At 46.1% G+C, this 15,737-nt stretch overlaps 1 protein-coding gene across 5 annotated transcripts in view; it reads right to left on the reverse strand.

Moving 5' to 3' along the window:
* GFOD2 (glucose-fructose oxidoreductase domain containing 2) overlaps nucleotides 1–15,737 on the reverse strand; it is a 191,674-nt gene that overhangs the window by 129,528 nt on the left and 46,409 nt on the right. The window contains exon 1 of one of the 5 annotated variants that reach the window (XM_033943747.1): nucleotides 7,000–7,153. The exons of 3 other annotated variants lie outside the window; for them this stretch is intronic. The gene's annotated coding sequence lies outside the window, so the exon portion shown is untranslated. Of the gene's footprint in view, nucleotides 1–6,999; nucleotides 7,154–15,737 lie in introns of those variants that run through there. One more of the 5 variants, XM_033943748.1, reaches the window with a different exon arrangement.

A 15,737-nucleotide genomic window follows, 5' to 3' on the forward strand; every position in this document is an offset into this window, starting at 1 on the left:
GATAATTGCCTAAGAGACTAATTGTGCTGTGTTTTTCAGAGACTGTGTGATCAGGTAGAGCAAGCCCTAAAACCTGGACTGGAAGTATACCTGATAGAAAGCTTGCTGTGCTTTCACTGGACTGGGGTGAAAGTTAAAAGTCTTTTTGTTTTCGGTTTTCTTTCTTTTTGCCCTTGTTTGGGAAGAAAGGAAACTTGGACTATAATAATATCTGATATGATTTATGTGGCAAGTGACTAATTAAACTTTACACATTATTTTTTGTTCAACTTGACTCACGGTGCTTTATTTTTAGCAAAGCCCAAGATAGTGAGACACCAGTGAGGTCTCCCCCTTTGGGAGCCACGTCAGGGGTGTGCTACCCTCTACCGGAGGTCTTCTTAACCTTACCGAGACCCCGGCAGGTGACAATATCCTTGCTCTTCCCATCTCACATCCTGTAAGGCATGCCAAACCCAGCCTTGGCTAACCTTCCAACATCCACTATCTATGCTCCTGTGCCCGATCTGCTGAACATCTTTGGCTTAAATCCTGGACACATGCTGAATTTATATATCTTAAAATTCCTGCTGACATCCTTCCAGTCTGCCCTCTCACTTGTCAAACAAGAATACCAAAAGATTAGGTTCTTACCTTTGCTAATCTTCTTTTTTGAAAATCCACACTCTATTCCTGGGCAAGTGCATGCATCCCATGCTGTGAGACTACTTGTAGGAAGCCTCATTTACATAATTCTTCTGACCTTCCCTTGAAGAGGACATATACAAAAGGGAGGGGTACGGCGAAACTACCTGATATATGTCTTATATGCTCATAACATGAAAAGGCTTAACAACTGAACAATTGAAACAGGTTATTAAACAGTAGAAACCAAAAAGAAACTGTGCTATAAGGAGACACAGACTGCACTAACAGAGGGGGGCGCTATAGCTAGAGACCCCAAGGCAAGCACATAGCATGTTCGGATGGTACTCTTAGAAAGGCTGGTCAAGAAACCATAAGTCCAATTTACCAATACTGTACTTATTAAGACAGACAATCAGCGAATCAGCTATCTCCAGGATGGGCTCCAGGAACAGAGCATGGATTTACAAGAAAGAAGATTATCAAAAGTAAGAACCTAATCTTTTGTTCTTTACAATCCCGCTCTATTCCTGGACAAGTGGGATGTAACAGAGCAGTCCTATAGAGTCAGGGTGGGACCAATGAGCCTGCTACCAAAACAGAGGAGTCTAAAGCAGCATCCTGCTTGGCCACCACATGAAATCTGTAAAACTTGGTAAAAGTATGCAAGGAGGACCAGATAGCATCCTTGCAAATCTCCTCCAAAGAGATCGCTGACAACTCTGCCAAAGAGGAAGAAACACCCCCAGTAGAATAAGCCCTCACAGAAAGAGGGAGCTTCTTTCTGGCGGCGATGTAGGGAGATGAAATAGCAATACAGATCCATCTTGAAATGGTGGCATTTGGGCAGGACTCACCAATACAAACGTTTGGTAGGATACCTGAAATACATTCATGACCTCAAGTACTGCAACAAAGGTCTGTGCACATCAAGCAGCTTCAGCCCTCAGACCTGCTCTTTCGATCTCAAGGGAATAAAGGTAGGCAGCCGGACCTCCTGGTTGATGTAGAAACTAGAGTCCACCTTCAGAAAGAAGGAGAGAACAGTGCTCAGAAACATGCCGGAATCCGAAGAAAAGGATCTCTGCAGGATAAAGCCTGAAGCTCGGAAACTCTGCGAGCTGTAGTTATAACCACTGGGAAAACTATCTTTAACAGTGAGATCCATTAAGGACGCCTGCTCCAGAGGATCATAGGGCGAATAAGTCAGCGCTTGGAGAACTAGATTGAGATTCCAAGTCTGACAGGGTGGCCACAGCAAGGGGAGATGCCTTAATGCGCCCCTAAGAGCAAACAAGAAAAAGACCTGGGTGTACTGATAGATAGGACCCTGAAATCATCAGCATAATGCGCAGCAGCGGCTAAGAAAGCAAATAGAATGTTAGGCATGATAAAGAGAGGAATTACGAGTAGATCGGAGAAAGTTATAATGCCGCTTTATAGAGCAATGGTCAGATCACACTTGGAATACTGTGTCCAACATTGGTCTTCCAACCTAAAGAAGGATATAAAACTGCTGGAGAGGGTACAGAGACGAGCAACGACTTAAGAGACTGGGATTGTCTCCCTTGAGAAAAGGAGACTGCAAGGGGATATGATCAAGACTTTCAAAATACTGAAAGGAATCAAAAAAATAGAGCAGGAAAAAAAAAATTATTTACAATGTCCAATGTGACACGGACAAGAGGACATGGACTGAAGCTAAGGGGGAACAAGTCCAGGACAAATATCAGGAAGTTCTACTTCACATAACGAGTGGTGGACACATGGAATGCTCTCCCAGAGGTTATTGCGGAATCTACCGTTCTAGGATTTAAAAGCAAACTAGATGCACATCTCCTTACGAGAGGCATAGAGGGATATGGGTGACTAAAATTACGCCAGGTGTACACCTGGCTGGGCCTCCGTGTGTGCGGATCGCCAGACTTGATGGACCGAAGGTCTGACCCGGAAGTGGCAGTTCTTATGTTCTAAGAAACCGGACAACGATCGGATGAGCAGCCAAAAAGCCTCTCAGAGGCTTAGGACCCAAACAAGAGAGACCGTTGGATGACCATGGAATAAAGGGAGTGCTAAAGGAGGACAAAGCAATCGCCGACAAACCGAACACATTTTTTTTTTGTCTGTATTTACCGAAGATGTACACAGCATACCGGAACCCATCAGGTTATATGCTGGAAATGAAGACGAAAATCTGGCAGGATTGACGGTCAGTCTAGAGGAGGTGTGTAGGCAGATTGATAGGCTTAAGAGCGATAAAACCCCGGGACCGGATAGTATCCATCCGAGGGTCATCAAGGAACTGAAAGGGACCATAGCTGAACTGCTTCAACTAATAGCCAATCTGTTGATCAAATCAGAAAAGATTCCGGAAGACTGTAAGGTGGCAAATGTTATGCAGATCTTCAAGAAAGGTTCAAGGGGAGATCTGGGAAACTACAGACCAGTGAGTCTGACCTCGGTACCGGGAAAGATGGTAGAGTCGCTGATAAAGGACCGCATCATTGATCACCTTGATGGACACGGGCTGATGAGGACCAGTCAGCATGGTTTTAGTAAAGGGAGATAATGTTTGACAAACTTGCTGCACTTCTTTGAGGGAGTAAACAGACAGGGCGACCCGGTCAACATTGTATATCTGGATTTTCAGAAGGCGTTTAACAAGGTTCCACATGAACAACTACTTTGGAAAATTGCGAATCATTGAATTGAGGGTGAAATACTCACGTGGATTAAAAACTGGCTGGATCATAGGAAACAGAGAGTGGGGGTAAATGCCAATTACTCGGACTGGAAGAGCGTCACCAGTGGGGTGAAGCAGGGCTCGGTGCTTGAACCCATGCAATTCAACATCTTTTTAAATGATCTAGACATTGGTACGACGAGTGAGGTGATTAAATTTGTGGATGATACAAAGTTATTTAGAGTAGTGAAGACACAGGGGGATTGCGAAGATCTGCAACGTGACATAATCAGGCTTAAGGAATGGGCATCAACATGGCAGATGAGGTTCAACGTAGATAAGTAATGTAAAGTGATGCATGTAGATAACAAAAATCTCATGCACGAATACAGGATGTCCGGGGCAGTACTTGGAGAGACCTCCCAGGGAAGAGATTTAGGAGTTATGATCGACAAGTTGATGAAGCCGTCCATGCAATGTGCGGCGGCAGCAAAAAGGGTGAACAGAATGCTAGGAATGATGAAGAAGGGGATCATGAACAGATCGGAGAAGGTTATCATGCCGCTATACCGGGCCATGGTGCGCCCTCACCTGGAGAACTGTGTCCAGCACTGGTCGCTGTACATGAAGAAGGACATGATGCTACTTGAAAGGGTCCAGAGAAGGGCGACTAAAATGGTTAAGGAGCTGGAGATGCCGTATAGTGAAAGATTAGAGAAACTGGGTCTTTTCTCCCTCGAACAGAGGAGATTGAGGGGGGACATGATCAAAACATACAAGGTACTGAAGGGAATAGACATAGTAGATAAGGACAGGTTGTTCACCCTCTCCAAGGTAGGAAGAACGAGAGGGCACTCTCTAAAATTGAAAGGGGATAGATTTCGTACGAATGTAAGAAAGTTCTTCTTCATTCAGAGAGTGGTAGAAAATTGGAACACTCTTCCGGAGTCTGTCGTAGGGGAAAACACACTCCAGGGATTCAAGACAAAGTTAGACAAGTTCCTGCTGAACCAGAACGTATGCATGTAGGGCTAGTCTCAGTTAGGGCGCTGGTCTTTGACCAAGGGCCACCACGTGAGTGGACTGCTGGGCACGATGGACCACTGGTCTCACTCAACAGCGGCAATTCTTATGTTCTTGTTCTTAGACCTGACAGCCAGGCCCTATTCCAGCCCACCATGAAGGAACACGAGAATAAGTCCCATCTAGTGCTGCCCGATTCACGATTCGAATCGGTTCACCGATTCACTTCGGGTGAATCGATTCGAATCAGTTCAAAACAAAAATAACCAGCTTCCCGATTCGCCTGACCCTCCCCCTTCACACCCTAAAGCAGGAGTGTCAGCTGCCGCACCTGCTTTAGGGGGCGAGGGGGAGGGTCAGTCAGGAAGTGCTGCTGTCGGCTTCCCCCCGCTCCCCCGGTGTCCGGCTTTCGGCTTCCACCCCCCTGGCCTTCCTGCACTGTTTACCTTCCAGAAACAGACTGCAAACAAGCGATCTTAGTACCGCTTCAGAGCTGTTTCCTCCGTCGCGGTCCCGCCCCTCCTCTCATATCAGAGGAGGGGCGGGACCGCAACGGAGGAAACAGCTCCGAAGCGGTACTAATATCACTAGCGCTGCGATCTTGTTTGCAGGCTGTTCCTGGAAGGTAAACAGTGCGGGGAGGCCAGGGGGGGAAGCGGAAGGCCAGGGGGGTGGAAGCCGGACGCCGGGGTGGGGAGTGAGCAGTCCTTCGGGTGGTACAGGCAGGCAGGCCTTCAAAGGGGGGGCACAGGCCTTCAAGGGGGGACAGGCAGGCCTTCAGGGGGGGACAGGCAGGCCTTTAGGGGTGGGATGCAGACCTTTAAGGGGGAGGACAAGCCTTCAAGGGGGAAAGAGGCCTTCAGGGATGGTGGCACAGGCCTTTAGGGGTGGGGTGCAGGCCTTCAAGGAGGGACAAACCTTTAGGGGAGAGGGGCCCTGGTATAGAAGTACATGGAGGGAGGGAAGGGGGGGTTCAAAGAGATGTGCATATGCCGGACTTTGGGGAGGAAGTAATGGGTCTGAAAATAGAGGAGAGGAAGAGAGATGATGGACAATGGAATTTAAGGAGGGAAGGAACAGAAAGGGAGAGAAGTTTGACGCAAGGGATGGTGTGGAGGGGGGATAGAGATACTGGATAGGAGGGTAGTTGGGAAAAGAAAGGGAGAGATGGTGGACTGTGAGATGATGGGGAAGGAAGGAGAGATGCTAGATGAAAGGGTAGTTAAGAAAAGGTGGATCTGTGGAGGGAGACGAAAAAAAGGAAAGATGCCAGACCTCCTGGGGAGGGAAGAGAAACGGAAGGGGAGGACAGAGATGGAAGATGGATGGTTAGCAGGGAGAAAGAAGGAGACCCTTGCAAGCAAGTTATCAGAAGACAACCAGAGCCTGAGACCAACAAAATTGGAATAATGACCAGACAACAAAAAGTAGAAAAACTAATTTTATTTTCTGTTTTGTGATTACAGTATGTCAGATTTGAAATGTGTATCCTGCCAGAGCTGGTGTTAGACCACAGAGAGAGAGGAAAAGTCTTTTTTGTTTGTTTATTTTGTTTACACCACAGCGCCAGTGTGGTTAGGAGAAGGCAAAGGGGTGAAGAGGCTGTAAAATAAACCCACCAGGATGTTTGGAAAAAAAAAAAAACACAAAAAAAAACAACATCCAATTTGGCAGAAAAATCGAATCAAAAAACCAATTCAATAGACTGAATCGAATCGAATTGAATTTTTTTTTCCTGAATCGGGCAGCACTAGTCCCTCCTATCTGTGCCCCTCTCTTCAACTGCCAACTCCAGACTCTGTCCCTTCTACCTTGCTGCACAGTATGCTTGGAACAAGCTGCCCGAATCCCTATGGAGGGTTCAGTCTCTGGCAGTGTTCAAGGCCCAGTTAAAAGCCCACCTCTTTGAGAGTACTTTCGATTCTTAACTCCTCTCACCTTGGGTTCTGCATCCTCAACCCTATATATCATGTCTGTCTGTCCAAGTTACATTGTAAGCTCTTTCGAGCAGGGACAGTCTATAAATGTCAAAATGTACAGTGCTGCATACTGTGATCGGGTAAGACCTGGACTGGATTAGCCAGAGTCCTTACCTGGGTCATCTAAGCCTCGGCCGAGCGGTTGAGTAAGGCATGGATGGTAGAGGGGTGTCTGCATCAAAAGTGTTTAGTGTGAATTATTATTTCTTTATTTTCTTCCTTATACTTTGGTGAAATGAAAAAAACACAAATTTGCTCTGGTAGCTAAACAGCCTGTTAGTCCACCAGGCTTCCACAATCTGGCAATTTTTCCACAAAAACATGTGCTTTCAACAAGCTCTGCTCTGCTAGTCTTTATATCAAAACAAAAAGCCAAACTTTCAATATCAAAGTCCTGGAACCGGCTGAGCCTGCGCCACCCGGTTCTCTCACAGTAAATCCTATGTTTTGTACAATATCAGAAGTAGTGCTTCCCACTCTTCTACACCCCTAATTTAATCAGAAGTTGTGATTCTTCACTCCTCTATTAAAGGGTTTGTGAGGCAATTCTATCTTATCAAAAACAGCATATTGTTTCCCCCAAGCTTTACTCTATAAGCATGTCTTCAGACAAACAGAAGTCCTCAGGTTCCAGTTCATAATCAATTGTGCATATTTCTTTTGGCATTTCTACATCAAAAGTATTGTTACCTTCAGAAGAGTGCTTACAAGTTTCAGTCCTGAGATTTTCTCCCTGTTTCCTGTGGGAAATACTGGTTTCTGGCTTCTGTCCCCTGGCCTGTACGGGTCTGCCTCTTTCCAAGGGTTCAGTCAGGCTAAAGGTTTGTGGCTGCCTCCATTGCCTCGAGACCACACCTTTTTCTCTAACCCTGTGCCGATTGTCTCTAGGTTCACCTGTGTTACCCTGGTTCTTTGCTGATGAGCCTGGATAACTTCCCTGCTGACTAGCCCTGCCCCCAGGAGAGCTGATTGCAGGAGCTAATCCCTTTGTGAGTTTTGCTATCCCAGGCCTGGTGCCTGCTGGTACTTGTAATTCTTTGCTTTTAGCATTTACTACACTAGAACTAGGCAAATATAATCGGGTCAATTTTGGGCTGCCTTTCACTTGGGATATACTTTGCAGGGCAATTTCCCTAACCTGCCTGCTTCTAGGAGCAGGTTTAGGGGTAGTTTTAGAGTACTGCAGGGATTCTACCAACATGACAGGGCTCTCCCTGTCACAGTACGCCTTTCAGTGCTATATAAGTGATTAGCAGTAGTAGTAAAGTCGGATCCTCGTGCTTCTGGCTGCATAACGATTGAAAACATCTCTAAGCCTTCGCTGCCACAGCTGACTTCTTTTTGCTGTGTGAGTAGCTAGCCACGCCCAAAGAATAGCCTCTGCAGACTAAGAACACGTGCTTAATAATCAGGCCATAAGACCAAAGTGATCTGGGTCCTGGAGCGCAATCGGGCCCTGTGAAAGGAGATGACGATGGCAGGGAATGGACCAGGTTGGCATACCACATTCGTCTCAGCCAGTCAGGCACATGAGAACCAACCAACCTCTGAGTGCCTTGATCCATCTCAGCAGACAACCTATCATAGGTCATGGAGGGAAGACATAAAGAAACCCTCCAGTGGCCAAGGCTGCACCAGCATGTCCAAGCCTTGGCTTCCTGGCTCATTCTGAGTCCGAGGGGTGTCAGGTGGTTTGCCAGGTCATTCAGCTGCTTCAATGCCTAGGCTGGGTGTTCAACATTTGAAAGAGCCACCTCGTGCTAATGCAGGACTTGGAATACCTGGGGGTACACCTCGCCACAGGACTGAACAAGGTGTTTCTGCCCAACTTGCACCAGGTGAAGTTCCACCAGCTGATACGTACCTTCCTGGAGAATCCAATCCCAACAGCCTAGCAGTACCTGCAGGTCCATGGTTGTGAGGGCCCATCTGCACCCACTACAGGATGTGCTTATTTCCTGTTGCAGTCTGAAGAGGAATCCGTTGCATGCTTGGCTCCCTTGGACAGCGGAGGCTCAGAACAATGTGGCCTGGCAGTTGAGTCTTCCATCTGACGACGGATGCCAGCCTATACAGCTCTACACATTCCTTGGCTTCAGCAAGCATCTAGTTCACCTCAGCAACAGTTCTTTTAAACAACAGTGAAGAAACAGTTCCTTCTCAGTTTGAAGCGAGGCTTGTGTAGCGTTTACATAGCCTGTTCCAGTGTTTGGACACTGGACACCAGCAGGTGGTCTGCTGGCTAGATAGTGGCTCTATGTAATTGAAATATCTGTTATAATAATACTCTTAGCGTGCATGCGCACTTCAAACTTGGTGGGTCCGTGATCCGTGCTGCTATGCCTGCGCATGTGTAGTGCCTGCCTCAGCTGCTTTTCTGATCGACGCCGGCTGACTTCTGACTACGCTGTGCTTGCTGGCTTCCTGACCCTGTTCCTCCGAAACCGGAAGTTAAGTCATGAGGGGGGAGGGAGGAGAAGTGAAGTCAGCAAGCACAGTGTTAGAGCCCCCGGAGCATGGGCGAAGTCGCTTCCTGGCTAGGGCAGCATTGGCGGAAGATAGGGTAGGGAGGGAGGCTTCAATTTGCTGCTCCTGTTTGCTTCGGGCCTTCCTCGCTGCCAGATCTTGCCTTCGCGGAAACAGAAAGTAGATGGGACCCGGCAGTGACGAAGGCCCGAAGCAAGCAGGAGCAGCGAGTTGTGAATACTGTGCTGGCAACGGCTGTGTGAGATCGGGGGGGGGGGGGGTGAATGCTGGCGACGGCTATGTGAGATCACAGAAGGAATGCTGAAGGGGGGAAGAGAAATGCTGCTGTTGCACAGTTGGGAGTTAAAAGGAAGGGAGAAGGGCTACTGCTGGACAGGGGGAGCAGGGAAGGGGTGCTGCTGGACAGGGGGGGAGAGACAGAAAAAAAGAAAGAAAGACAGACAGACAGGGTGCAGGGAGAGAGATAAAAAGAAATAAAGACAGACACATGGGGGGGCCAGGGAGAGAGACAGAAAGAAAGAAATACCTAAGTCTACACATCTATTCTAGCACCCGTTAATGTAATGGGTTTAAACACTAGTTAAATTATAATGCCCTCATTTCCTAGCACAAGAATAACACAGAGCTACCTCACTCACTCTCACAACAGGCTTCTGCTTGCCCAACCCCCACTTCACACAGAGAAAAAACAAACGTTAGCAGTAAGGAAAAACTTTCACTGCTTTCTCAAAGTAGTTCTCAATCCTTATCAAGGGTTACCAGCACAAAACCAACAGTTTTTCAATTTCTTCAGAAAAAAAAAATCACAGCTTGAAAAGTTCTTTCAAAATTAAGCATTATTTCTTGCTGGCTTTTACAGAACAACATATCTTCATATCTTGTTCTTGGCTTATTAGGCTCTCGTCCAGCTCCACCTCCATAAACTGTTCCATCTGGGTCTCAGGTTCAGTCAATATCTATTCAGACAACCCCCAGCTCCATGGCCTCTGGTATTCTAATCCATTCAGAGCTCTCAGCCCTTCCAGCTCTCTAAGCTTTTCCAGTCTGGCATTTTTCAATTCTAGCTGCTCAGCTTTCCTGTGCAACCAGGTACAGCCACATCTCAAACCTCCAGGTGAAGAAGATTCCCTAATAGTTCTAGTCCCTTCCCCCATGTGACTAGAGGGGAAAACTCTGGCATGATGTGTACTGTTGTGCTCCTACTCAAAATATGTAAAATCCAATTGCCTAATGGATAACTGTCCAATGACTATTATGAAATCAGCTCCTATCTCCTTCAAGGCTGAACTCTTTAATTGGGTTTCTTTATGCATGTGGACTGGCAAATTTCCATCAGAACTTGGTCATATCCTTGTGACTCCTATTATTAAAAATTCTAAGGAGTCTGTTTCCTTGACTACCAACTATAGACATATTGCCAAAATACCATTTTTTCTTAAACTAATGGAAGGACTTGATTCCATTGGCATTTCTGGACAGGTACTAAATTGGTTTACGGGTTTCTTAAAAAACCGTACCTACCAGGTTTACAGTGAAGGAACTATCTCTTAGGCTTGGTGTAATCCCTGTGGATGTCTCCCCTTCACTTTTCAATGTCTATATGGCATCATTGGGAAATATGTTATCCAATTTAAAATTGAAATCATATATATACGCAGATGACCTTACAATTATTATTCCCAACTCCTCCAGCCCCTAAACCATTTTAATCGCTCTTCTCTGGACCCTTTCAAATAGTACTGTGTCCTTCTTCATGTACAGAGACCAGTGCTAGACGCAGTATTCCAGGTGGAGGCGTACTATGGTCCGGTACAGCGGCATGATAACCTTCTCCGATCTGTTTGTGGTCCCCTTCTTAATCATTCCTAGCATTCTGTTCCCCCTTTTCGCTGCCGCCACTCATTGCGCAGACGGCTTCATTGACTTGTCTACCAGTACTCCCAAGTCTCTTTCCTGGGGGTCTCTCCGAGTACTGCACCGGACATCCTGTATTCGTGTATAAGATTTTTGTTACCAACATGCATCACTTTGCACTTATCCACGTTACATCTCATTTGCCATGTCATGGCCCATTTCTCGAGCGTGTTTATGTCACATTGTTGGTCTTCGCAATCCTTCTGTCTTCAGTACTTATTCAGAGGAGTGAAGACCTGCAATGTGACATAAACACGCTCGAGAAATGGGCCACACATGGCAAACGAGGTTTAACATGGATAAGTGCAAGGTGATGCACGTCGGTAACAAAAATCATATACACGAATACAAGATGTCCGATGCAGTACTCGGAGAGACCCCCTAGGAAAGAGACTTGGGAGTACTGGTAGACAAGTCAATGAAGCTGTCCGCAAATTTAATCACCTCGCTCGTCGTACCAATTTCCAGGTCGTTTATAAATATGTTGAAGAGGTCCAAGCACCAAACCCTGCAGCACTCCACTCGTGACACTTTTCTAGTCCGAGTATTGTCCATTTACCCCCCACTCTCTGTTTCCTATCCACTAACCAGTTTTTAATCCATGTGAGTATTTCACCCTCGATTCCATAAGAATATAACAATTGCCGCTGCTAGGTCAGACCAGTGGTCCATTGTGCCCAGCAGTCCGCTCATGCGGCGGCCCTCTGGTCAAAGACCAGTGCACTGAGACTAGCCCTACCTGTGTATGTTCCGGTTCAGCAGGAACTTGTCTAACTTTGTCTTGAATCCCTGGAGGGTGTTGTCCCCTACGACAGACTCCGGAAGAGCGTTCCAGTTTTCTACCACTCTCTGGATGAAGAAGAACTTCCTTACATTCGTACGGAATCTATCCCCTTTCAATTTTAGAGACTGCCCTCTCGTTCTCCCTACCTTGAAGAGAGTGAACAACCTGTCCTTTTCCACCAAGTCTATTCCCTTCAGTACCTTGAATGCTTCAATCATGTCCCCTCTCAATCTCCTCTGTTCGAGGGAGAAGAGGCTGAGTTTCTCTAATCTTTGGCTGTACGGCAACTCCTCCAGCCCCTTAACCATCTTAGTCACTCTTCTCTGGACCCTTTCGAGTAGTACTGTGTCCTTCTTCATGTACGGTGACCAGTGCTGGACGCAGTACTCTAGGTGAGGGCGCACCATGGCACGGTACAGCGGCATGATAACCTTCTCTGATCTGTTAATGATCCCCTTCTTTATCATTCCTAGCATTCTGTTCGCCCTTTTCACCGCCACCACACATTACGCGGACAGCTTCATCGACTTGTCGATCAGAACTCCCAAGTCTCTTTCCTGGGAGGTCTCTCCAAGTACCGTCCCGGACATCCTGTATTCATGCATGAGATTTTTGTTACCGACATGCATCACTTTACACTTATCCACGTTGAACCTCATTTGCCATGTCGATGTCCATTCCTCGAGCCTGATTATGTCACTTTGCAGATCTTCGCAATCCCCCTGTGTTTTCACTGCTCTGAACAACTTCGTATCGTCTATAAATTTAATCAACTCACCCGTTGTACCTATGTCCAGATCGTTTATAATGATGTTGAAGAGCACGGGTCCAAGCACCGAGCCCTGCGGCACCCCACTGGTGACGCTCTTTCAGTCCGAGTATTGTCCATTTACCCCCACCCTCTGTTTCCTATGCTCCAGCCAGTTTTTAATCCACATGAGTATTTCACCCTGACAATTTTCCGAAGTAGTTGTTCATGCGGAACCTTGTCAAACGCCTTCTGAAAATCCAGATATACAATGTCGACCAGGTTGCCCTTGTTCATGTCTTTGCTACACTAAACTTTACTCAAAATGCCCTCACTTCCAATCCCCCCTTCATTTTATCCCAGACTATGGCTGAGTTCTTCTATGACAAGGTTCAGAAAATTCACCTTGAGTTCTCAACCAGGTCACTTCTCCCCCCCTCCAATCCCTCATTCCATCTGTCCCCTCTGCCAACATTCCTTCAACCTCTGACACCTTTTCTGAAATCACTGAAGAAGAAACTGCACTTCTCTCCTCCTCTAAAGATATTGCAAGTCAAACAGAGCAGCAAAAATATTAATAACATATTTTACCCATTTTGAAGCTTTGTATTTCAGTTTTGACACCAGCAATCACTTTGGTTCAAAAAGCTTTGGATAGAGCAACTTTTTCTCTACCAGATATCAAATTTTCAGGAGGGTATTTTTTTGTATAGAGAAGAAATCTGCAATTGAATTCAGATAGTCTCAGCAGCGTAACTATTTAAAACTATTTATTGTATTTGTCATTGGACGGTTCTTCAAATATTCAAGTTGAATAATGGCATGATGACTTCCCGCGTCCTGGTTGTTTTGCCCCTCTTTATGATGCCCAGCATCCTGTTGGCTTTTTTCGAGGCTGCTGCGCACTGTGCAGATGGCTTCAGTGATGCATCCACCAGCACACCCAAGTCTCTCTCAAGTCTGCTGTCTCCCAATAATGCCCCCCCCCCCAATTTGTAGTTGAACAACGGGTTCTTTTTCCCTATATGCATGACCTTGCATTTTTCCACGTTAAAGCGCATTTGCCATTTGTTTGCCCAGTTTTCCAGCTTGTCCAGGTCCCTTTGCAGACGATACCAAACTGTGCGGCAGAGTTAGGTCCAGGGAGGAGTGTGAGGACCTGCAAAGGGACCTGGACAAGCTGGAAGACTGGGCAAACAAATGGCAAATGCGCTTTAACGTGGAAAAATGCAAGGTCATACATATAGGGAAAAAGAACCCGTTGTTCAACTACAAATTGGGGGGGGCATTATTGGGAGACAGCAGACTTGAGAGAGACTTGGGTGTGCTGGTGGATGCATCACTGAAGCCATCTGCACAGTGTGCAGCAGCCTCGAAAAAAGCCAACAGGATGCTGGGCATCATAAAGAGGGGCATAACAACCAGGACGCGGGAAGTCATCATGCCATTGTATCGAGCGATGGTGCGTCCACATCTGGAATACTGCGTTCAGTATTGGTCCTCAAGAAGGACATGGCGGTACTTGAGAGAGTCCAAAGGAGAGCAACGAAACTGGTGCCCATACGCCGAGAGGTTGGATAGGCTGGGGCTCTTCTCTCTGGAAAAAAGGAGGCTCAGGGGAGATATGATAGAGACCTTCAAGATCATGAGGGGCATAGAGAGGGTGGATAGGGACAGATTCTTCAGACTGAAGGGGACAACAAGTACGAGGGGGCATTCGGAGAAACTGAAGGGAGATAGGTTCAAAACAAATGCAAGGAAGTTTTTTTTTCACCCAAAGGGTCGTGGACACTTGGAATGCGCTACCGGAGGAAGTGATCAGGCAGAGTACGGTACAGGGATTCAAACAGGGATTGGACGGATTCCTGAGGGATAAAGGGATCGTGGGATACTGAGGGAGGAGCTGGGATGTAACACAAGTATAGAAAGCTAACCAGGTAATAAGTATAGAAACCCAACAGGTCGTGCATGTGCAAGACCGGAGGGTTAGGACTTCGATGGGAAGATAGGACTTCAATGAGAAACCAAGGTGGCAAGGGAGCCCCTTCTGGTGATTCAGACAGGTCGTGACCTGTTTGGGCCGCCGCAGGAGCGGACTGCCGGGCAGGATGGACCTATGGTCTGACCCGGCGGAGGCACTGCTTATGTTCTTATGAACTATGAAAGAACTTTACACCACACATAATTTGCTGTTTATTGTTTGTTTTAAAACTTAATTGTGGCACAGGGCTAAAAATTGCCAGGCACTAAGAATGTTGATTAGTAGTAAAGGAATTGTGTTAAGTATACTACATATGTATTTAATAGTTATTAAAATATTATCAAAACTTGCGTTGGTCCATGGTAGTTTAACCACTGCCAGTTTATTCAAACTGACAACCTCATCGCCAAGAGGTCATGCCCGATAGCCAGGCAAGTCGAGCTACAGGTGGGTAGGTTTCTTAGCCATGGTTCCCAAGCCTTAAGTGGATATCGTAATGGTTCCCAAGCCATAGTCACACTTTATTTATTGCATAATGTTATGAAATTTATCTTCAATGAGTTGAATTGTTGATTCTGTAAATGTGTATTGTGAACCAGTTACTGTGCTTGGGGCAGGCAGAATTGCAAAAATGTGGTCTTCAGAAATCCAACAAGTGTCCTTCCTAGGAGGCCAATAAAATGAGTGAATTGGTCCATGAGGATGCATGAAATTTATGAGTGCATCATGCTCTTAAATTTATGTCTCGAAAATGTTTCCAACCTACCATTTGTTATCATAAACACATGCTATGTATTGTCCAGGTTGAAGATTTTCTATCTTCAGAGAAGCATTAACTGGAGAGTCATCCAGTGAACCAATAGTTACAATGAATGATAAACAATCATTTGATACTCGACTCGCACGTATCTTATGTATCCCAATAAACTGATGATTTTCATGAGTTCCAGCAATTGTAGAGGCAGTTCCAAATCTTCTTTCTTGAGTCTTGTAGCTTCATCACAACCGCTTGATACTAAAACATCACTTTGCATCAATAAACTTAGGGCTCCTTATACTAAGGTGCGCTAGCGTTTCAAGCGCATGCAGGATTTTAGCGTGCGCTAAACCCACGCTACACTTCTAGAACTAACGCCAGCTCAATGCTGGCGTTAAGGTCTAGTGCACGCTATTCCGTGCGTTAAGGCCCTAATGCACCTTTGTAAAAGGAGCCCTTAGTTATCCTATTCAATCTACTATGAAGGTTTTGGGTGTAATACTGGACCAGGGCCTAACCATGAAAGACCAGGTGGACTCTTTTGTTAGAAAGGGTTTTTTCACTATCTGGATGCTTTGGTCCATTAGAGCATATTTTGATGTCTCATCATTTAGAATTTTGGTACAATCCCTTATACTAAGTCAACTTGATTACTGTAATATCGCCTATCTGGCAATTTCCCAGAAGAATATGCAGTGACTACAACTAGTGCAAAATGCGGCGGTCAGGCTAATTTTTGGGTTGAAGAAGTTCGATC

This window comes from Geotrypetes seraphini, chromosome 4, assembly GCF_902459505.1.
Source record: "Geotrypetes seraphini chromosome 4, aGeoSer1.1, whole genome shotgun sequence".
NCBI lineage: Eukaryota > Metazoa > Chordata > Amphibia > Gymnophiona > Dermophiidae > Geotrypetes > Geotrypetes seraphini.